This window comes from Tupaia chinensis, unplaced genomic scaffold, assembly GCF_000334495.1.
Source record: "Tupaia chinensis unplaced genomic scaffold, TupChi_1.0 Scaffold000086_1, whole genome shotgun sequence".
NCBI lineage: Eukaryota > Metazoa > Chordata > Mammalia > Scandentia > Tupaiidae > Tupaia > Tupaia belangeri.
In genome coordinates this window covers 3,610,690-3,634,439 of record NW_006159548.1, presented here as the reverse complement: position 1 = coordinate 3,634,439, position 23,750 = coordinate 3,610,690, and the positions used below count along the sequence as shown (strand labels likewise).

At 36.7% G+C, this 23,750-nt stretch overlaps 1 pseudogene; it reads right to left on the bottom strand.

Moving 5' to 3' along the window:
- Nucleotides 1–21,955: 21,955 nt before the first annotated feature.
- On the bottom strand, nucleotides 21,956–23,205 carry LOC102501752 (corepressor interacting with RBPJ 1 pseudogene; annotated as a pseudogene).
- Nucleotides 23,206–23,750: the final 545 nt, after the last annotated feature.

The following is a 23,750-nucleotide window of genomic DNA, read 5'->3' as shown; positions in this document are numbered from 1 at the left end:
AAAAGCACTCCCTAGGGAGTGGTCACACTACAATCCCTTGTCTATTTCTCCTTTCAAGATTTTGGGCATGTGTGCACAAACACACACACACACACACACACACACACACACACACACACACCACGCATCTTTCTCAACACCGTCTGGGACTTGAACTGCATAATCAAGCATATGGAATCCAGCCATCATAACCACCATACCACCAGCTGGCCTGTGGCCAGTTGATTTTCTACAAAGGAGCCAAAATACTTCGATGAGGAATAAATAGAAAGTCTTTTCAATAATTGTGCTGGAACAATTGGATATACTCATAGAATACAATGAAACTTGATTTTTGCTACACGTCGAACACAAACTTAACTTAAAATGTGTCATACACCTAAGCATAAAAACTAAAATGCTTAACTTTCTAAAAGAAAATTCAGAAAATTGCTGTGACCTTTGGGGATAGGCAAGGACTTTATGTAGACAAGATAGTAAGAGCAATAATCATAAATAGAAAAACACAAATTGTACTTCATCAAAATTAAAATCTACTGCTTTTCAAACAATAACATTAATAAAACATAGTCAAGTCACAACTAGGAGAGAATAAGTACAATACAAATATCTGATAAGATTTATAAGACATATAAGAGCTTATACAGATCAATAATAAGATAAACAAATAAAAAATGAAGAAAAGTTGTTAGCAATTTTGTTATTGAAGAAAGCATATAAATGACTAAAAAGTACATGAAAACGGGTCCAACATCATTAGTTATAGGGAATTGCAAATTAAAACTCCAGTAAGATCTCACAAGACAATAGCTAAATATAAAATATAGATAATACCAATGATTGGATAGAATGGGGAGTAACTAGAACTTTCATATTTCATTGGAGGGCATGTAAAGTGGTACAACCACTTCATAAAAGTTTGCGAGTGTCTTATAAAAGCATTTATGCAGCTCTAGGTCCCAGTAATGTACTCCTAGGTATTTATACAAGAGACATGAAAATATATGTCCATAAAAAGTATTGTATATGAATACTCATTAAAAAAATCTTATTCAAGATAACCAAAAGTTAAGAGTAGTGAAAGTATAAAACATTGTGATATAGCCATGGTATGGAATGCTACTCAGGAACTAAAACGAATGAGCTACACATAAACAAAGGTGCATAGATTTTGCAAACATTATGCTGAGTGAAAAAAGTCAGACATAAGAATACATAGTGGAGCCAGTAGGTGGCATGTTGGTTAAGGCGCTGGACTCCCACATAGCTGACCACAGTTAGAGTTTTGGCCCTGGCAGACTTTCCTGTCTCTCTCTCTCTCTCTCTCTCTCTCTCTCTCTCTCTCTCGACCATGTGTGCCTTGTAGCAAATTTTAAAGATGATAATAATTACAAATCAAATTAGATAAATAATTCTTTAAAACTTTTTTTTCTTTTTGAGGTGTTTTTGCCTTAAGGTGTGGAGAGAGACAGAGACAGTGAGAGGAAGAGTGAGAAATTACCCCTCCCTCCCAAATTTTGGGCATGCACGCACACATGCCCAGTGTGATTTTCAAGCCAGGGGGTCCAGGACCTGAACTGTGGTCAGTCATGCGGTAGTCCAAAAATGTAACTCCTACACTATTTGCTGGCCCCAAAGGAAAAAAAAATTTTTTTTTTCAGAGGTTTTCACTATAGGGCATGCACACTCGCCAGAAAGACAGAGAGAGACAGAGAGACACAAAGCAAGAAATCACCCCCCAGGGGCGATGGCCACATCGCAATCCCTTCTCCTCTAGTCTCCTCTCCGGATATTGACTCGTGCGCAAATGCGCGCAACATGAGTTTAAGCCACCAAGTCTGGGCTTTGAACTGCAGTCGACTACATGGGAGTCCAGAGACATAGCCATTACATCAACTGCTGGTCCCAAAAAATTCTAAATAAAATAATGCATAATGAATTACATTATTTTTATAAAAAGTAGAGTAATGATTATCTAGTACTAGAGGGAGACAAAGATGACTTAGCAAAAAGAGACAAAAGGGCACTCTGAGGGGAAGATTTAAATATGCTGTATCTTACCATGTGGTGGCTATGTGGGTCAATGTTGTCAAAATTTAGCAAACACTACATTTTTTAAATGTATTTTTACTGTATATAGGATATTCGTATATTTTCTTTTTCATATCTTTATTTGAATAGAATGCATTCTTAAGATTGGTCACACATGGAAAATAAAGCATCAACTTCACTTAAAAATTGTAGGTCTTAAATATAGAAAGGGAAGTCAACCCGTCTTGAAGCCCTGAATACTGTCCAGAGTTCATCTATTGCTCAGACTGGAATTTCAGCAGATTCATAGACACAGATTCCTGCAGGCAAAGCTGCTACTATATCCAAGGCTGATTCACTCACACTCATTGATCCGTAAAATGTGGAACATTTTACCACTTTGCTTTGTCATTTGTTGTTCATGAGTCCCAAATGACATCAAACTCATTTCCAATTTTCATTCCAACAAGAGAGGTTTAGTAAATGGTGTAAAAATCTTCAAAGATGACTAATACCAAGTCCTCTTTTTCAGAAAACATCATTTGAATAAAATAATTTTAAGTGTTCATGACCTTGTCATGTTTTGAAGATAAATTACAATTTATTAGCATAAAGCATAAAGATGAGACTTTTTAAAATTTTTTTTGCCATAGGGTGTGTGCACTCACTGGAGAGAGACTGAATATACACACCCAGCATGATTCTCAAGGCTACCAAATCCAGGACTTGAACTACAATTGGCCATGTGGGAGTCCAGTACCTTAACCACCCTGCCGGCCCCAAAAATGAAGATTAATTTTTAAAAGTATCTAGTAACTATGTATCATTATTAAAATAAAATTTCATAAACTTACAACATGGAAAAATAAAAACATTAACCATATATGACTTTGGCCCTCTTAATCTTAATATACAGAAGTAAAGAGATTTTTTATTTATACAACATGTATTATTTCATTTAAATTATGTGTATCTAAAACCAAAAATTATGTTTGTAATGTTTTTCTAGTGATTTAAAACTAATTGTCAAATACTATTATATTTACAATCTTTTCATTTTACAATGACTTATTAGAGTACTTAAGTTAAAATCAACTACATCAACTTCTAGAGGCTTTATGTCAAACATATAAAATACACATCTTACAAATTGAGTAACAATTTTCTGGAAGCATTTCTTTGTATTACAAGTACTCAAACAATACAGATTAGATGTCATATTTTATATCTGTAATATCATATATTTTTATGTTTCTTTAATACAACTGTTACGTTCTTCAGCAAATGGTGCTGGAAGGACCAGATATCCATCTACAGAAAAGTGAAACTGGACCTTTACCTCTCACTGATAACAAATATCAACCCAATATGGACCAATGATCTAAATGTAAAGCCTCAAACTATAAAACTACTTGTGGAAAACACAGGGGAAACACTTAAAAACATTAGAGTAAGTAAAGATTTCCTAAATAAGACCCCTACACCACAAACAACAATTCCCAAAATAGATAAGTGAGATTACATCAAGCTAAAAGCTTAACCAAAATATATAAGGAACTTAAGCAACTTACCCACAAAAAATTAATAATCCAATTTAAAAATGGACAAGTGAATCAAATAAACAATTTCTCTAAGAAAGACATATGAATGGCCAAAATGGCCCAAGGACAAAAATACATATGAAAAAAGTTCAACATATTTGATCATAAGGGAAATAAAAATTAAAACTACAATGAGATATTAGTTAACCCCGGGAAAGATGGCTTTGATCAAGAAAATAAAGAATGACAAAAGCCGGTGAGGCTGTGGTGAAAAGGGAACCCTCTTTAGGATGCTGGTGAGAATGTAAATGGGTACAGCCACTATGGAGAACAATATGGAGGTACCTCAAAAACCTACCAACAAAACTAACATATTGCCCAGTAACCCGACTCTTTGGTATTTATCCAAAGAATAGGAAAACACACAGTTGGAAAGATACTTACACATCTATCCATGCAGCATTATTTACAATTGCTAAGACATGGAATCAACCTCAGTGCCCTGAACTGATGATAGGCTTAAAAAATATAGTACATTTATACTATGGAATACTACTCAGACATAAAAAGCAATGAAATCTTGTAATTTGATACAAAGTAGATAAATATAGAAGGTTTAATGGTAAGTGATGTAAGAAGACTATGAAAGACAAATACCGTATATCCCTCTTCGTTATATGCTGAATGCCTGTACTCACTGGCAGAAATGAAATGATCAGAAGATATAATAGTAGGAGGATAAATGCTAATACCAGAGACTGTATGGGAGGGAGGTAGAGAGTAAAGAGGGGGTGGGAAGGGCTCAGGGAAGAAATACTTAACAGACATAAAAATGTAAAGTTCTCCATTGAAAATGACGCATATGGTAATATCCTTGATTTGATTGTCACATATTGCATGCATACTTTGAAAACCATATTTTGTGCTATAGAGGTGTACAAAAATTAAATGTGAATAAGAAATCATAAAATTAAAAAAAAAAAAAAGATTATGGGCCAGGAGGTAGTGTGGAGGTTAAGGTGCTGGATCCAACATGGCTAGCTGTGTTAGTCCTGGACTCAGTAGCTTGAAAAGCACACCAAGTGTGTATGCGTGTGTGCCTAAAATCCTGAGAGGAGAATGAAGAAGAAAGGATTGGGATGTGGCTATCCCCCCCTGGTGGGCAAGTTCTCACTTTCTCTCTCTCTATCTCTCTCTGGCAAGTGTACTTACCCTATATTAAGAAAAAAAAAATCTAAAACCAGAAACAAACAACTATTACTGTAAACTCTAATAAGTATTAAATATTAGTGAATGTATGAGGCATTCATATGTACAGATATGGGACTCATCACCTGTCAACAGGGAGATAAAGCCTTTGGTGTTCCACCCCAAAAGTGCACACTCAGACACATTTATACATCTAAGAAATACATTTTATAAATGGCAATATGTTACATAAATCAAAGAAATAAATACAGTGTACCATCAGCAGTAATAGGTAGGCTGTTTCTTTGGCTTGTAAATATTAAGAAAGCCACTCAATGTAAACATTTGAGAATAATTCTGAAATCAAATAAAGGCAGTGCCTTGAGTTTTTAAATATTAATCTAGTTACAGCAACATCCATTTCTCAGAATGTTTCTACTCTGCTCGGAGGAGTCCTGCACCAAGTGCTGGTAGGCCTGGAATATTTTCGAGGCCTGTATTACAGACACAGTGACCTCTATGGCATTTCACCAGAAATTATGTCAATTGCAAAATGTTCTGACTTTTCCTTTCGTCTCTGCCAAAGAAAATAACTTCCATTTAAAACCTCTAGTTTAGAATCTAGGTTAATGTAGGGCTATACCCAAACCAGTCAAATTTTCTTTTTCAGAACAAAACCACAGAAGTAAACATGGTTTGAAGTTACTAATCCCTAAAACAAGGAAGAAGGAAACTTGGCAAATAAAAGTTCAAAGGGATTTTTGATGGGGGAAATATTTAAATTCCCTTCCTTTTCCCCATTAAAAAAAAAAAAAAAAGAAAGAAAAAAGAAAACCACAAACCTATTAACCTTTACAACATTAAATAAAAAAGTAAAACTTATGCACACGTAAGTACCTATCTGCCACCTGACATTAAGCTATATTAATTTATACTACAGTTGTTCCAAGTCTTTATAATTTAAAAAAGTCACATAGACACTGAAGTCCATGCAAACCCTTTTCTCCCATCTCTGCCCAAATTCAATGGGATAGTGTCACTCTCATCAATGCTCTGAATCCTTACTGTATACACATTTGTATATATATAGCTTAACATAATGTCTTCCAAATGTCAACACATGGACTTGAGGGTAGGGAGAACAGTTAAACCCATAATACAGTCCTAGTAGTAAATGAGTGCTACTTGGAAATTTTGTAAATAAAGATAAATTTGTAAAGTTATACTAATTAGATGTATTTCCAAAGTGGAAGATGACTGGGATGAAGTAGAAATAAATAGATCAGCCACTAAGAATATCTTTTAAGAAAGTTAGCATGAGGTCACGTAGGGTCACCTGTAAACTAATAGTTTTCTATTAAGTGATATGTGGAACCAGTGAAAGCTCCTGAGGTAGGAGGTAGGAGCTTTCTTCTCTATACTTTGGTCATGCTACTTTGCTTCTATTGGTTCCTTTTGAATTCAGAACTTTCACAGAAATGAACTACTCCTTGGTGGTCTTGCACTTAGCATAGCATTCAGCATTAATGCTCAGTAAATAGCACTTCTTTACTCTGTTGGAGTACTTAGAGTGTGAATTAACTTGAGGCACATCAACCTTGACCATTCAGATCACCTCTTACCACTTGGAGATCACAATTAAAAAAAAAAAAACTCTATTTAATTTAGATAAAACACATTTTATGAGTAAAATGTTACTACATGCTCACCATTATTTCTGACCATCTATAGATAGACATCCTTTTTTTGGAAGATGGGTGAATAATATAAAAAATTCTTTCTTCTAGGAGAGAAGGAAAGAGAAAATATATACATTTTCTTGACTTCTCCTGATGCTAATATCCAAACGCTTAAAAGTTATTATGCAGTCATTATTTTGGGGCCAGCAGATGGCCTAATGGTTATGTTGCTGGACTCTCAGGTGGTCGACTATGGTTCAAGTCCCGGACCTAGCAACTTAAAACACATTGAGCGCATGTGTGTGGATGCCCAAAATCCTTAGAGGAGAATGGAGGAGAAGGGATTGCTGTATGACCAACCCCTCTGGGGGTGATTTCTCACTTTCTGCCTCTCTGTCTCTCTGATGAACACACGTGCCCTATAGTAAAAATCTCTCTTAAAAAAAAAAAGTTATTATGCAGTCATTATCTTGGGCCAACACCCAGGTGATTATACCATGTCATAAACAGAGAGAGAAGGAAATCATAATGAGAAAAACAACGGTGAGAATGACAACAATAGACACAGAGGCACACGTCTCCCATACATGCCATGAGCACCAAGTTTCCGCAGAAAATTCACACAGAAGTAGAACTGTCCTCCCTAATAATTCTCTCAAACTATGTCAGGGAGCATCCCCTCTTTGATAGTCTTTAGCCAATTATCTTACTGCAGTGAAAATAGAAGAAAGCATAAGACTTTTTCTTTTGAAAATTGTTACGCTTTTTGCTCTTATAAATTCTGGCTTTGTCTTCTTTTGTGGAGTCAAACTTTCTAATAATAGATATGCTGGAACTAGCTAACACTAGCAGATTATGAGACATTCAGAAATTTTGCAAACCAGTTGTAAGACCATTGGTAGTTTGAAAAGGTACATAGTAAAAGTATTTATACTTCAGAAATTGGCAAATGCCACAAATCAGGGCTTTGATTTTGGAGAGCATCTTACCAGCACACACCACTGTCGTAAGCATTGTCTCCCTCTTTGTGACAATCATGAAAATGTACCTCTCCAATTCCAACTACAGGGAGAATAATTTACTGATGGCTCCATATATTATGCTCTGAAATCCATCACTGCACTTGTCTCACAACCAGGCTTTCCAAGTATTGTTACGGTATCATGACAGGAATACTAAGGTACACCCCTGTCTGAGAGATGCAGTTTTCCTGACTTTAGCTCTAGTATTCCTCAAAGATATCACTGAAATTTCCTCTGAGCTACACTGCTGTCCAAGATTCTTTCATCCAACCTGCCTTGCCCCTGTTCACTGAGGGGTCAGACCTACCATGATCTGATGGCTTGTCCAGCCTCACTGAGCCCCCTTCCCATTCTCACCTGTATTTCCTTTCATAAACTTCTTGCACATTTAAACCTTGACGTCTGCTTCTCAGAGAATCCAGAAAACCTCACACATAAACAGGACATCTTCAGTTCACCCTAGCTCAGGGTCTGAATTATGACTGCCGCCTGCTCCTCACTCTGACCTATGCTTCCACACACATTCATCCTCAATCTTATCCCCTAGGTTCATGTTCCATGATGAACTTACTTCCCTATTTCTTTTTTTTTAAAGAGGTTTTTGACTTAGATCACACAAGAGAAAGAGACAGAAGAGAGAGAGACAGAGACAGTGAGAGGGAAAATGAGAAATCAACCCCAGCAGGTGGTGGGGCAGTGGCCACACCACAATCCCTTCTCCTCTGTTCTCTTTCTAGGATCTTGAGCACATAGGCACATGTGTCCAGTGTGATTTTCAAGCCACCAGGTCTGGGACTTAAACCACAGTCAGTCATTTGAGTCCAGTGACCTAACTGCTAAGCCATCTGCTGGCCCCACCCTTTTCTATATGTCAGAAAATATTTACTCATTATTAAAAGATATCTTAATGCAACACACATACAGAGAAATGAACATATTTCAAAGTCACCAAGCATTCGCAAAATGAACTAGCTTCCAGGTCAAGAAAGAGAACATCACCTATATGCCAGAATCTTCTTTCATGTTCCTTTTCAGTTACATCCTATATCTCAAAAGTTATCAAAAATCAGATTTTTAAAGTCTACACTGATTTTTGCCTATTTCTGTTATTTATGTGAGTGGAATCGTATAGTATGTAGGTTTTGTATCTGTTAGGGAGACTCATCCATATTTCTGTGGCTCGTTGTAGATAACATATTCTCAATGCTGCTATAATGCTGCATTCTATATATCATAATTGATTATGTATGCTATTGTTGGTAAGCCTTCAGGTCATTTTCAGTTCAAGACTGCTACAAATAGTACTGCTATGAACATTCTTTGTGTCCTTTTAGGAAGGATTTGCATTTACCTAAGAAGGGGTTTACTGGATCATGAGTAATGTGTACAGTGTGTTTGCTTCAATAGATGCAGTATGGTCAGTGTTCCAAATTGTATCATTTACCTTCCCACCAGCAGAGTTGTTTATCTTTAAAAAAATAATAATAATATCTGGGACCAGCAGTTACCATAATGGCTAGTCGCTGGACTCCCATGTAGTCGACCACAGCTCGAGTCCCGGACCCGGTGGCTTAAACTCACGCCGGGTGCTTGTGTGTGCATGCCCAAGATCCCGAGAGAAGAATGGAGGAGAAGGGATTGCAATGTAGCCATCCCCCTGGGGGGTGATTTCTTGCTTTCTGTCTCTCTGTCTCTCTCTATCTTTCTGGTGAGCGCACAAGCCCTATAGCAAAAACCTCTCCAAAAATAAAAATTAAAAAAATTATTATTTATTCAACTTTATTTATTTTAATTTGACCAGAGAGGGATAGAGTGAGAGAGAGAGAGGGAAAATGAGAAAGCAAGCTGCCAGGTCCAGGACTTGAACCACATTTGGCCATGTGGGAGTCCAGTATCTTTAACCACCATGCCAGCCCTAGCACCAGCTGTTTGAAAGTTTCAGTTGATCCACATCCCAGTCAGCACTTGGAATTGTATTTTTATTTTACCCATTTCCGATGGATGTGCTCATTATTCCTCTGCAAAGCTAGGTTGGTACTTAGATGGATTCCCATTTGCTTTCTTTCTGAATCATTATACCATGAAGAGTGGTTGCTATTGATTCTGATTCTGCTCTTCTATTAAGTTCCACTTTTCCTCTGAGTCAGGAATGTTACTAATTTGGTATCTTTCAAGCATGACTAGAATAGTAGTTATTTTCCATTCCTCTTCCAGCTTTTTGCATTGATAAATCAAGTGTTCACTTACTGAAGAAGCACTTTAGCTACAGATCAGTGGTGCAAGTTTAAGCAATTACAGTAACTTGAATGCATTCTTTGGAAATGATCTGCTAAGACAAGTCCTTATTACCGTAGCTACTAAGCACAGGGTGACAGAAATGCTATATTTCTCCTACTCTTTTTCCCTGAGGCTTACCAAGATAATAAACTCATCTAGGTGGTTCCCAGTTCTATTGATTTTGCAAGGATAAGTGGCTTCTCTTCTACTTTCCTTTACCCATAAGCTTCATGAATATTTTGCTATCATAGAGTATAGACTTTAGCCATGCACACAGTAAAGTCATGCAGTTTTGTTTCCAAATCAACTCGAATTCACTTTAATTTTTTAAATAAGTCAGATAGCAATAGAACTCAACAGCATAAATATTGTTATCTTTTGCATTGGCATTTTATCTCCTATATTGAAAGACTTTTAGAAATAGATCTCTAAAATCTCTTAAGTTTCCTAGTTCTCCTGTTTCTTACATCTAACTGATATCTAATTTTTATATGATTTTTTGTTTCAAATTGACAAATGCAAATTTTTCATTTTGGCCAGAGCCAACAAAAAAGAATAAAAAATAATTGGAGAAGGGCAGGTGTTCCCCATTGTAACATAAGTTGGTTTCAAAATCCCAAGTGGTAACATACACTAGCAGTCAAATTATTACAGACTAAGCTTTGCCTTGGTCTCAATACTTTTCTTTTTAAGGTTTTTGTGATATGGCACATGCACTTGCCAAAGAGAGACAGAAATAGAGAGAGGGAAAGTGTTAACCGTGCACAATCCCTTCTCCTCCATCCTTCTCTCAGGATTTTGGAAACACACACACATGCACCCAGCATGATTTTTCAAGCAGCTGGATCTAGAACTTGAACTGTGATCCACCATGTGGAATCCAGCACTTTAACCAACATGCCACCTGTTGGCCCTAGATTGTGATTTTATCCACAATCACCTTTATTACTGAAGAAAACAAAGACTACTTGTTTGGAAATAATCTTTGCAAGCATACAGGAAGAATTATTTTAGCATGATGTTGTATGTCACTCTTCCCAACTGAGACACAATTTGCAACTTTAGAGGTTCCATTTCATCAGATTGCTTTCCAAGAACAAGTGACTAGGTCATTATTAATGATCATTTCTGAGATCAGACGAGATTGGGCACATTCAGAATGGTATAGTTGTTAATGACCTTTTCAACTCTACATTTTTATGATGAAATGTTTTTCAAACTCTCAGAAAGACTGATACCTAAGTCTTGCTTATTTTACAACTAACTTTTTTACAACTTTTATAGTACCTACAACATTTGACATGTGATGGGTGCTTACTGCATTTCTTTTAGGTTTTTGTTTTTGAGAAAAGAACTAGCACAACCACTATGGAGAATGACAGAGGGATTCCTCAGAAACCTACAAATAGAACTACAATACAATCCAGTAATTCCACTCTTAGCTATTGACCTAAAAGATGGGAAAATTCTCAGTCGGAAAAACACTGGCACATGCGTGTTTATTGCAGCATTATTTATAATTGCTAATATGTAGAATCAACCCCAAAATTATTAACTCAACAATTACAGAATAAAGAACGAACAATTCTTTAAAAAAAAATAACTCATAAAACCCTAATCAAAGGAGCCAACACTTTCTAAAGTGGTATATTGATTACTGAGAATATTAATAGACAATAATCACCACCACAAACACTACCACCACCATGACAATAACAGTAAAATACATTCTTGACCTGACCAGTAGTTATACCAGTTCCTAAAGAGAATCCACATAGCTCATTCTGCTACTTTCCTATATATACTAGTTATGATAAATATTAACTTTCTATTGTAATGTCCCTAGAGATTGGAGGAGAGAAAAAGAAGAGGAAAGTAAAATGAGAACAATTTTTTTTGTTTATTTTTTTATTTATCAGAGGACACATGCACTTGCCAGAGATAGACAGAGGGAAAGGGGTGAGGAAGCACCCCTGGTAGGAAATGATTATGCCACAACCACTTCTCCTTCATTTCTCCCATCATTCAGGATTATAGACATGCACCCATAAGCTGCCAAGTCTGCAACTCAGACTGCAAATTTGGCTATGTGGGCTCCACTGCCTTAACAACCATCCCACCAGCTGCCCCTTGAATACTTTACCAGAACTCCATATAGAAATAAAACAATGATTTCTTAGTTTCTTACAGGTGCTAAATGAAAGTAGGATTATTTGGTGTGAGAAAGTGAAAGAACTTGAAATGAAAAAGGAAGAAATTTGAGATGTAAAAAGAGTGGAGAAGATGAATCAGTGAGATTGAGAAGGCAATATGCGGGACCAGCAGTCAGCATAATGACTATGTCGCTGGACTCCCACGTAGTCGACCACGGTTCAAGTCCCGGGCCCAGTGGCTTAAACTCACGCCAGGCACGTGTGTGTGCGTGCCCAAGATCCCAAGAGGAGAATGGAGGAGAAGGGATTGCGGTGTGGCCCTCCCCCCGGGGTGTGATTTCTTGTTTTCTGTCTCTCTGTCTCTCTCTGTCTGTCTGGCGAGTGCACGCGCCCTATAGCAAAAACCTCTCAAAAAAAAAAAAAAAAGAGAGAGAGAGAAGGCAATATGACTTACAGTGAGATTCTTTATTTTCACTATCTCCCCAACCAATGTTATGATAGGTTTCTAAATTCATAGTCTGACTGCAGTTAGTAGATTTTGAAGGATGTACTTGTACGATTTTAGATTTGTACCATGGTGATCACAGAAAAATGAATAAATTCTGGGATCTCACAGAACTAATGGGATAGATTTTAGACTGCTACAAAGTCTTAGATCATGTTTTGCTGGATTTTCCCACTAACATTTAGAATGTACAGGTAATAGCTATCATATTCAATTTTTACTTTTGTGCATCAAAAGACACTATCAACAGAGTGAAAAGGCAACTTACGGAATGAGAGAAAATATTTTCAAATCATATATCTCATAAAGGATTAAAATTCATAATATATAAAGAACTCTTAAAACTCAACAACAACAACAAAAATCCAACTTAAAAATGGGCAAAAAGAACATCACATCAGCCTGCCTCCAGAGGAAGACTAGAGAAGTGACTGGCACCTTGTTTCTTCCCTCCAGTAGAGCAGTCACTTTCTTGGAAAGCAGGGGATTGGAAAGCACCTGCACCACAGACCTTATCTTTGCATACCTTGAGACTGAGATGGATAACCACTTTTGGCAGAACAATGTGTCCTACTTGACAGGAAGCAGGAGTATGGCCCTGCGTGGTGTAAAGGGAAGAGGCCTCTGAGAACTTCCAGTCAGCTAACACATCCAAGACCACACTTCCCTCCAATGACTTGTAAGTCAGTTCAACCATTTCAATGTCATGAAAAAATGATCCTAACCTGAGTCTCACTTTTCAGTTTAATAGATCACAAGCTTCCCTATTTTGACCTAGTTCTGGGCTGAACAACTGTAACTTCTATTAAAATGTGAGCCTTTATACCAGAGTATTATGAAACAAATAAATTATGAGCATAATGGTCTGAATAAAAAAATTTAAAAATTAAAAAAAAAACTATGGCTCTAAAATCCATAATACTTAAAAAGATAATCAATTTTTTACTGTTTCTTCAATCTGATAGTGAGATATCAAGGATTTTCTTGGTCATAGATGATTCAAAATATTTTTTGAATGAAAGTCTCAAGAGAGCCACAATCTATGAATTAGGGTCTTTGCTTCAATTTGAGATGTTTGATGAGGATAAAATTCATTTTCTCACCTTCTGTCAAGAATAATCACCTAAACCTAAGTAGAAATATGAACTTTCTAAGTTAAATGTACTCCTAAAAATAGCATTTTCTAAAGTGGGAGTTTAAATAAAGATGTTTATTAGAAAAAAAGAAGAAAAATTATGGGCAAAAGACTTGGATAGACTTTTCTCTAAAGAAGATAATCAGATATATGGGACCAGCAGTTAGAGTAATAGCTATGTTACTGGACTCCCATCTAGTCGACCACAGTTTGAGTCCCGGATACGGTAACTTAAAACTCATGCCAGGTGCGTGTGCGTGCATGCTCAAGATTCCAAGAGGAGAATGGAGGAGAAGGGATTGTGGCGTGGCCATCCCCCCAGGGGGTGATTTCTCACTTTCTGTTTCTCTCTCTCTCTCGCTGTTTGTCTGGCAAGCACACATGCCCTAAAGCAAAGACCTCTCCAAAAAAAAGAAAAAAGAAGATAATCAGATATATACATGATGCTCAACATCATTAATTATTAGAGAAATTCATAAAAAATTCATATCAAAAGTACTTTGAGGTGCTACTTTCACTCCTTAGAATGACTATTATCAAAAACAAAACAAAACAAACAAAAAATGCAGAAAACAGCAAATAATTGGTGACTTGTGCATTGTGGGTGAGTATGCAAAATGGTGCAGTCTCTATGTAAAAGTATGGTGGTTCCTCAAAAATGTAAAATTACCATTTTTTTACATTGTTGTAAAATGGTAATTTTCCACTTCTGAGTATATACCCCCAAAAAATTAAAAGCAGGGACTTCAATTCAAAATAAATAAATATCTGTTTGTTTACTATTCACAATAGCCAAAAGATGGAAGAAACCCAATGTCTATCAACAGATGAGTAGTTACATAAAATGTGGTGTATATATATATATATATATATATATATATGATGGAATATTATTTAGTCTTAAAAAGATGGGAAATTCTGTTGTATGAATGAACCTTGAAGGCATTATGCTAAGTAAAATAATCCAGTCACCGAAGGGCAAACATTCTATAATTCCACTTCTATTAGGTACCCAAAGTAGTCAAATTCATATCTACATAAAAATAGAATAGTGAGGACCAGCAGTTAGCATACTGGCTATGTCGTTGGACTCCCACATAGTCAACCACGGTTCATGTCCTGGACCCGGTGGCTTAAACTCACACCAGGCACATGTGCGTGCATGCCAAGGATCCCGAGAGGAGAATGGAGGAGAAAGGATTGCGGCGTGGCCATCCACCCTGGGCGGTGATTTCTCGCTTCCTGTCTCTCTGTCTCTCTCTGTCTGTCTGGTGAGCGCACGTGCCCTATAGCAAAAACCTCTAAAAAAAAAATAGAATAGTAGATCATCAGGGGATAGAGGAGAAATGGGGAGTTATTGTCTAATAGTACAAAATTTCCTTTTGAGAAAAGAAAACAGTTCTGGAGATGTAGAGTATGATGATCACACAACAATGCAATATACTTAACACTACTGAACTATAAAACTAAAAGTAATTAAACCATAAATTTTGTTATGTATATTTTACAACATTTTTAAAAAAAAAATTTTCACACTTTAACCCCATTGTCAAATGGTTAAGGGAACCATAGCCTACATGGCCTACTGAGGTTCAAGTCCCAGCTCTGGTAACTTGAAAAACCATACCATACATGTGCACAGTTGTGCCCAATGGTGTAGAAATAAAGGGAAAAAAGTTGTAACATGACCACATTCCATTAGAGGGTGACTTCTTCCTCTCTCTTTCTGTCTCTCTGTTTAGCTCCAGCAAGCACACGTGTCTTCCTGTAATTAAAACGTATTTTGACACAATGGGTTGTGATAACGCAAGTGATAATAGATAGGAAGGTAGGAAAGTTAGAATTGTATAAAAGTGTTCTAACCTGAGTAAAGAAACACAGATATGACAGGCTTCAATTTAGACTTCAGCTTATCCAAATTCCCTTGACTATTTTTTTTTTCTTTTTTTTTGGAGAGGTTTTGCTATAGGACGTGTGCACTCGCCAGAAAGACAGAGAGAGAGAGACAGAGAGACAGAAAGCGAGAAATCACCCCTCCCCTCCAGAGGGGATGGCCACGCCGCAATCCCTTCTCCTCCATTCTCCTCTCGAAATCTTGGGCACGCACACACGTGCCCAGCGTGAGTTTAAGCCGCTGGGTCCGAGACTCTAGCTGCAGTCGACTACATGGGAGTCCCGAGACATAGCCATTACACTAACTGCTGGTCCCTCCCTTGACTATTTTTCACCACAGTCTACTAAACATCTAATCCTTTCGGAATATCTCTGATTAAGGCTGCCAAGTTTCTTGCTTTTAGAGCTAAATAGGGACTAGCAGATGGCATAATGGTTATGTTGCTGGATTCCCAGTCAACTGCGGTTCAAGTCTTGGACCCAGCAGCTTAAAACTCACACCAGGCGCATGTTTGTGAGCATCCACAATCCCGAGAGGAGAATGGAGGAGAAGGGACTACAGCATGGCCTCCCCCCTGCGGGGTGAGTTCTCACTTTCTGTCTGTCTCTCCAGCAAGTGCAAACGCCCTACAGCAAAAATCTCTAAAAAAAAAAAAAGTAAAAAAAGACAAACAAGAGCTAAAAGTTCTCAAGTGCATGTTAGAATTAGACTGGAGGTCATTCTAAACAGTCAGAGACAGACACAGTACAAGAGGAAAGAGGTCGGTCACAGGAAGAGCCAAGAGCCAATACTGAAACCCTAATCTCAATTACTTAAACTATTGAACAACTGGGAGAATGAAGTTAGGAGGAAAAAAAGAAGTAGAAATAGGGGTTTTCAAAACAGAGTGCAAGGCAACAAATATTGTATGGCTTAAGAAGAAATCAGTAGCAAAGGTAAAGTAGAGCTTTGCTGAATGCTGATCATGTGCTACTAAATTGTAAAGTAGTGGGGAAAGTTTTAAGTTAGTTGAAATGAAGTCTGACTAAGTGAAACTGTGGATAGGCCACGTACATAATGCCTCTTTCTCTAACTCTGTATGTTTACCTGCCTATGTTCTGTTTTGGTTTTCCTCATCAACACAATTCACAATACCAGGATCTTGTCAACATGGGGAGGAGAGAGGAGTAGGAAGTGGAGACTAGATGGTGGCTGAGAAGTGCACCTGAGCTCAGGCTAAGTTGGGAAACTATAAAACTTACCTGCAATGTAAGATGAATAAGATGGATCAAGAAACCAGAAAAAGACAATGTTAGAATTTTCTTCTCTACATAGAATAAAGCAATACAATTCAAAATTATCCTTAGAGCCTCCCTCTAAGACTCATTCAAGCTTCACAGGAAGATCTTGAAAGGCAGTTTTTTTTTTTAATATCCAGAAATACGTTTGTCAATGGAATAAAGAAATAACAAAATTTAAAATTCCCAGAATGATCTGTTCACAAAACATGACTGGCAAGTACTAAGAAGAATAAAACAAACATGAAAAATTGGCGGGGGGATGACTCACATATGTAATGGGGCTAATAAGACTTAAGCAGAAGCAGGTTGTCACTGTCATAACAAGTTCCTAAGTAGGATTCCTGTAAGGAAAATGGTGGAAGTGTAAACAAAAAGTCAATCTAGGCAGGCGTACCTACTTGTAGAATACTTTCCCATGGGAGCTGTATTTAGAGAAAAACTATAAATATAATTGTGATGGTCAGCATGGGGTGAGAGGCAGAAGAGTAATTAATGTGCAGATTTAAACATGAGTTAAATCATGCCCTATGAAATAGAATTTCCAGATACATTGAAAGTTTATCTTTGATCTTAACACCATTATCTTTGTCAAAGCTATTAAAATATTCCTCTGTATATGTCTGAAGCAAACTCCGAATGTTTTCCCATCGTTATTTTCCATCAAGGTGTGATTTGTGCTATCACCTTAGCAAATAATGTTAGAAAGCCTTATAACCATTATATTAATTGACTTGATTTTTATCTATGGAAATGCAAAGAGCATAAAAATCTCTTTTTCTCTATTCATTAAGAGTAGGAGTCTTTGACCCTTAAGTAACCTTATGGAGAATACCTAATCGTCCCATCTGTAAGTCTTACAGTATGAAATCAATTTGGTATTTTTCTCTGATGCATTGGAAAAGTTCCTATTTGTTGTCTGTGATCTCTTCACATTCAGCCAGAGGTTGACAAATTTGAAGCAATTGCTGTCTGGCTGTCTTTTTAAGTGAGTAATGGAAAAATTACTGGTTTCTTAAGCTTTCCGTTGTTATTGCAGAATTAATATATTCTTTTTGATTTATTTAATTTTTTTTTGAGAGAGAATTTTGCTACAGGGTGTGTGAGCTTGCCAGAGAGAGAGAAAGAGGCAGAGAGACAGAAAGCAAGAAATCACCACCCTAGGGAAGATGGCCACCCTGCAATTCTTTCTCCTCCATTTCCCCTTGGGATTTTTGGGCACATGTGCACATGTACCCAGCATGAGTTTTAAGGCACCAGGTCCAGGACTCAAACCATGGTTTACTATGTGGGGTGTCCAGCTACATAACAATTATGCCATCTGCTGCTCCCTGAATAATTAATATATTCTTAAGCAATGTGCACTTGTTGTATTGCTACTACAAGCAAGTAGATTTTTATTCTTTCTTCTCACATTTTCAGACATTGTCTGAATGTGAAACAGATATTTTGCAGAAAAAAATTATGTACTTTGTTTCAAAAATCTTTAGATATAACATTTTTGTGTGGGTAATTTTAATCAATGAATCTATTTCTAGATGCATTTCTATGCAAATAAAAAATAATTATGAAAATTATTTTGTATGTTGCATGTACAATGTATTCATTATAGTGTTTTATTTTCAGTACAACTTTGAAATGAACACTTTATTATTACCTCTTCATACCTCTTTAGTTTATGTCTGTATATTTATAATTATGTTCCTATTTTGTAAAATTAGATTTGTAACTGAAAGATCATGCAAATGGATCAAAGGCACCTGACAATGGCTTCCATGTTCAAGTTTGTGTCTGTGTCCATAAAAATAAAACAATATGTCTATATACCTAACTTCACTAACATCGTTGAAGCAAAATAAGTAAACATTTTCAGTCCAGCTAATTGATTGGCTTTTTCTTCTCTCTCACTATTGTTCTCCTTTCCTCCTTCTCTTTCTCTCTTTCACTTTTCTGTCTGACTTTTTTTGTTTCTTTTTTTTATTTTAAATTTATGTATTTTACATTCATTCACTGAGCATCATCGTAGCATACAGAATGCAATTTCCCATCCAGAATTAATTGTAGAGTGGCTTAATCATACATGTTATCATCGACAAATAATTTTCCATTTCATGTTTCATATATATATTTTTTCTCCCTATTTCTCACCCTCTGCCATTTTCCACCCTCCTTCCACACTGTCTCTGGTATGTACAATTGCTTTCCATTCTTTTTTTCCCCACATTTTATCGATTCACAAAATATATTAATTAATCTACTTTCCATATCAAGTTCAGCTGATCTATACATAAATGTGAGTACCTTTTTTTCTTTAAGCATTAAACTCTGTGAGTAGAATGAATATACTATAAAACAGCACCCAGCTGAAGCTATATATCTTACTGTGATCATTAAACAGCTTACTCTGATCATTAAATACATATTTTTAAATATATTTTTTAAGTTCAAGAAAAGCTGTTTTAGCTTTAAAGTAATCAAAATCAAAAAATGTTAACAGAACTGCTTAAAACTTAAAGCCAGGAAGCAGGTTATGATTCTGTTTAAATAGTAGGTACATGAACCTATCAACAGCTCAAGAGAAGACAAAAATCCTTAAATCTGGAAAACAAAGCATAAAAGAAAATCAGTAATGTTTAGTCAAAAGTCATAAGATTGTATTTCACCAGTTCAGTCTCATGTACTTATTCTACCTTCTATTGTGGTTCGATCTTCCCAGTTAAATTCTGGGATATAATATTCAAATCCAGACTTGTGCCTATGATTAAGTTGGTCATTTTCTTAGTTTTTGAACTCTTTTATTTGTGTGTCTGTATTTAATTTTCCTGGGAAAGCACTCCCCTCAGAACTTCTTGGCGAGCTGATCTGGTGTTTGTAAATTCTTTCAGGTTTCGTTTATCTGAGAAAGTTCTTGTCTTTTCTTCCCATATGAAGGATAATCTTGCCTGGTACAGTATTCTTGGTTGAAATTGCTTTTCCCTTAACACTCTGAATATATTTTCCCATTCTTTTCTCACTTGCATTGTTTTCGATGAGAAGTCTACTGTTAGCCTGATGGAATATCCTTTGTAGGTAACTTGATGTTTCTCTCTTGCCAATCTTAGTATCTTGTCTTTGTCTGTCGTTTTGGTCAATCTGGTGATAATGTGTCTTGGAAAAGATTTTATTGTGTTGATTCTATTTGGGGTCCTTTGTATTTCTTGGGACTGGAACTTTGAATTCCTCTCTAGGTTTGGAAAGTTTTCTTGCAGGATTTCATGGACTACATTATTAATGCCCTTATGAGTCTCTTTGCCTCCTGGGATACCAATTATCCAGATGTTTGAATGTTTGATGGTATCTAGTATTTTTCGTATACTATTATTATTTTGAGCTATTTTCTCAGCCTTCATGGTGGATTTTTCTAGACCAGTGATTCTGTCTTCTACATCTGAGATTTGATTTTCTGTATGATCTAGTCTGCTTATAATACTTTCAAAGGAAGTTTTGATTTCCTATATTACACCCTTCATCTTTAACAGTTCAATTTGATTCTTTTTTATGGTGTGTATTTCTTCTTTCAGCTCGTGCAAGAACTTTTTCACCTCCTGGAACTCATTGACTCTTTTTTCCTACTTCTCCTGGAGTTTATGGTCTCTCTTCTCTTGGATCTCTGTTAGCTTTGTCACTATGAATATTCTAAATTCTTTTTTTTTCCAATTTATTTGTATTCATTCACTGTACATCATTACAGCATACAAAATGAGATTTTCCATCCAGAGTACACTGTATATTGTCTCAATCAAGCACATCAACAAATTTCCATGAATTCCATTGTACTATCTGTGGAAGAAGAGGAGTTATTCTTTTCCCTCGGGGGAGAGGTATTTTCCTGGTTTCTTATATTTCTTATGCCCTTGTGATAATTTCTGGTCATCTGATGGGTTATATATTTCTTCTAATTTCTTGAAGTTCAATCTGAGCATTCAGAGGTGCAAAGGAGGAGGTGATCTGCAATTTCTATGCTGTTCCATTTTTCTCCCTTTGTGCAGCAGATTCAGTGGGAATTGAGGAATATTCTGACCCTAATAATATTCAGATGTTTAACTACAGTTCACTTAGACCTGTCTAGGCATTCAGTGCATGGAGGCCGAGCAGCAAAGTGATGAAGATAAAAGAAAAAGAGAAAGAAAACAGAGAAAGAAGAAAAAAATTTTTTTTCTAATTTTATGTATTTTTTTATAAAGCAAAAAATTAAAAGTGCACACAGCACTAGTGTGCTGTGTGAAAAGGATTATTCACAGGTCAAATTCAGTAGGCATCTCAGGAGGCCTGCATTTTTGCCTCTTCTAAATGGGAAGGGGCTGGCAAGAATTAGCAAGATAAAGGAGGGTCTGAGAGCCAAAAAGTACTTTACCTTAAAAAAATAAATAAAGGGACCAGCAGTTAGCGTAATGGCTATGTCGCTGGACTCCCATGTAGTCGACCGTGGTTCAAGTCCCAGACCCGATGGCTTAAACTCACGCCGGGTGCATGTGCGTGCCTGCCCAAGATCCCAAGAGGATAATGGAAGAGAAGGGATTGCGGCGTGGTCATCCGCCCTGGGGGGTGATTTCTCGCTTTTTGTCTCTCTGTCTCTCCCTGTCTGTCTAGCAAGCGCATACGCCCTTTAGCAAAAACCTCTTTAAAAAAATGAAAATAAATAAATAAAATAAATTCACTTAAAAGAGAGAGAGAGACAGAGAGAAAGATACAAAGGGTACCTACTACTCTAGAATGGGGTCTGGAGGATGAAGTCCCAGCAGAAAATCTCCAGTCTTAGTCCCTGAAAGGAATCGTTCACAGATCAAATTCCTTTTTTATCTGACTTATCGGAAGCCATATCTAATTTGACCCACCTAATTGCTCCCCTCTTTTTTTCCCAATATACTGTATTCTTTTAATGATAATTCAGAACAAAGAAAATGTCACAGAGTTATATGGGGGTTTTATCTTGCATAGGGCATAAGAAACAGTTACCAACAGAAAATATTTCTACAGTTCCAAAATAGATTACTTACAAATATTTGCCACACTCATTCTTATGGTATTCATGAAATTTTGGTTGAGTGACAGTTGGCAGAAAAGAAAAATTAAAATAGAGCTTTTTTTTTTTTTAATGGAAAGACAATAGCACATAATTTAGTCCTTACTAAAGGTACTTAGTAAGAAAGTGGAGATATTTTAACTTATAGGTAATTGTCACATACGTCTTTTTTATTCTCTCCCTACTTCTGCTTAGCTTTCTGTCACCTTAGCATGCTTATAATCTCCTGAGTGTTCTCTGCACATTTTTCCTCTGTACGTGTCTGTGCCATGGCGCCTGGTGTCATCTCGTCTATTCCGTTCTTCACTGGGACTTCGCTGTGGCCATTTTCCACTCTCTGCTTATGATTGTCATGACTTCTGCTTTGGCTTCTCCTATCCCTCTAGTCTCTGATGTGCCTTCTGCTGCTGCTCCCCTCATTTCTATGAGATCTCTTCTCTGGGCCCTCATGACAACTTCTGAACTTTCTGTCAGAATCAGAGTGGCTCCATTTACTGTTGTTCTCCCCAGAATGCTCTTGTTTTCTTTTCTTAGACTCGTCCTCTTCGGAATCACTGTTGTGATTTCCCAAACACTTATGTGTCTTTCTTTTCTTCTTTTCTGCTTTTTTCTTTTTCATTGTTGTCACTCTCACTGCCAGTCTCTGAAGTCTCACTAGAGGAAGAGAAGGAAGAAGACTAGGAGGAGGATTTTTTTTTTAATTATGATTTTGGTGCTTACTTCTGCTCTTCTGATACATTTCCTTTTTTCTCTTTTTCTTTTTCTTCTTCTCAAGTCAATCTAATTTCCTGAGACGTTTCTGTTTTTGTTTAGTTAGTGACTTCAAAAATTCAACTTCTGGATCTTCTTCATACTCACTTGCAACATACTCCTGATGGATCATTTGTGGTCAAGTTTCTCCCCAGTACATTTTGTTTCAGAGCAAACCCACTGCTTCTCATTTCCACTATTAGCTCTGAAGGTTGCATCGATGACACGGAACCATCAGTGCGAACTGAACTTGCATTGATTCCAGAAAGACCAAAGGACATTCTCAATCTGTGTTGACATAATCCCACTTGTGGCATTTAATGTACCTTACATTTGAACCCAAATACCAAAGGGCTGATCTCTGATGTCCGTATCATCTTTGGCATATTTTTCTTGTGGGGCTCCTTTCCACCATTCAAATTTGTATTCAGCCTCTCCTATTTCTTCTTCCCGTTGTTTTCTTTTTAGCTCCTGATGGAGCCTCAGACATGAGATAAAAGCCATTCTTTACACGTTCATCTGCCGAAAGAAAACTGTTATTGCATAATTCTTGTACTTTAAGATATTATTACATTAATTTTTCTTGTTGCTTATGATATTTTCTGTCCCTCCATCCATACTTTTTTGATATTGGATTTGGAAGCTGGGTGAAAGTCCTTTTGTACATGAAGTTGGTGAAGGACTTTCTCATCTTGTAGCCAGAACTGGGGATGGCAACTGCAAATATCAGCAATGGAAACAAACTCTCATCCAATTGCCCTTTGATGGAATACTTTGCTGTCAACACAGCAACAATATAGATGAGAGAGTCAAGAAAAGAATTTGGTATGATTTAAAGGTGATAAAGATGAAACTGAAAATCACATTTTCTTTAAGTATTCATTATTAAGAGACACCAGGTTAGCACAAACGTTCGCTCTGTTTTCATGGTTGGATACAAAGCATGCTGACAATGTATACTTGACCTATCCACAGGTTTCATATAAGGTTGGGAATTTGTTTTTTGGTTCAACATCCAAATGACAGTTAATGTGCTTAATATTAGACTTTAATTAGTTGTTTTTTGTGTACTGCCACTTTCTTTTGAAAAGAGACCCCCAGAGCCTGGAGATGGTATGGGAGTTAAGACACTAAATTCCCACATGGTTGACCACAGTTTGAGTCCTGGACCTGGTGGCTTGCTTTCTCACTTTTTCTCTCTCTCTGTCTCTTTCTGGTCAAATTTTTAAAAATAAT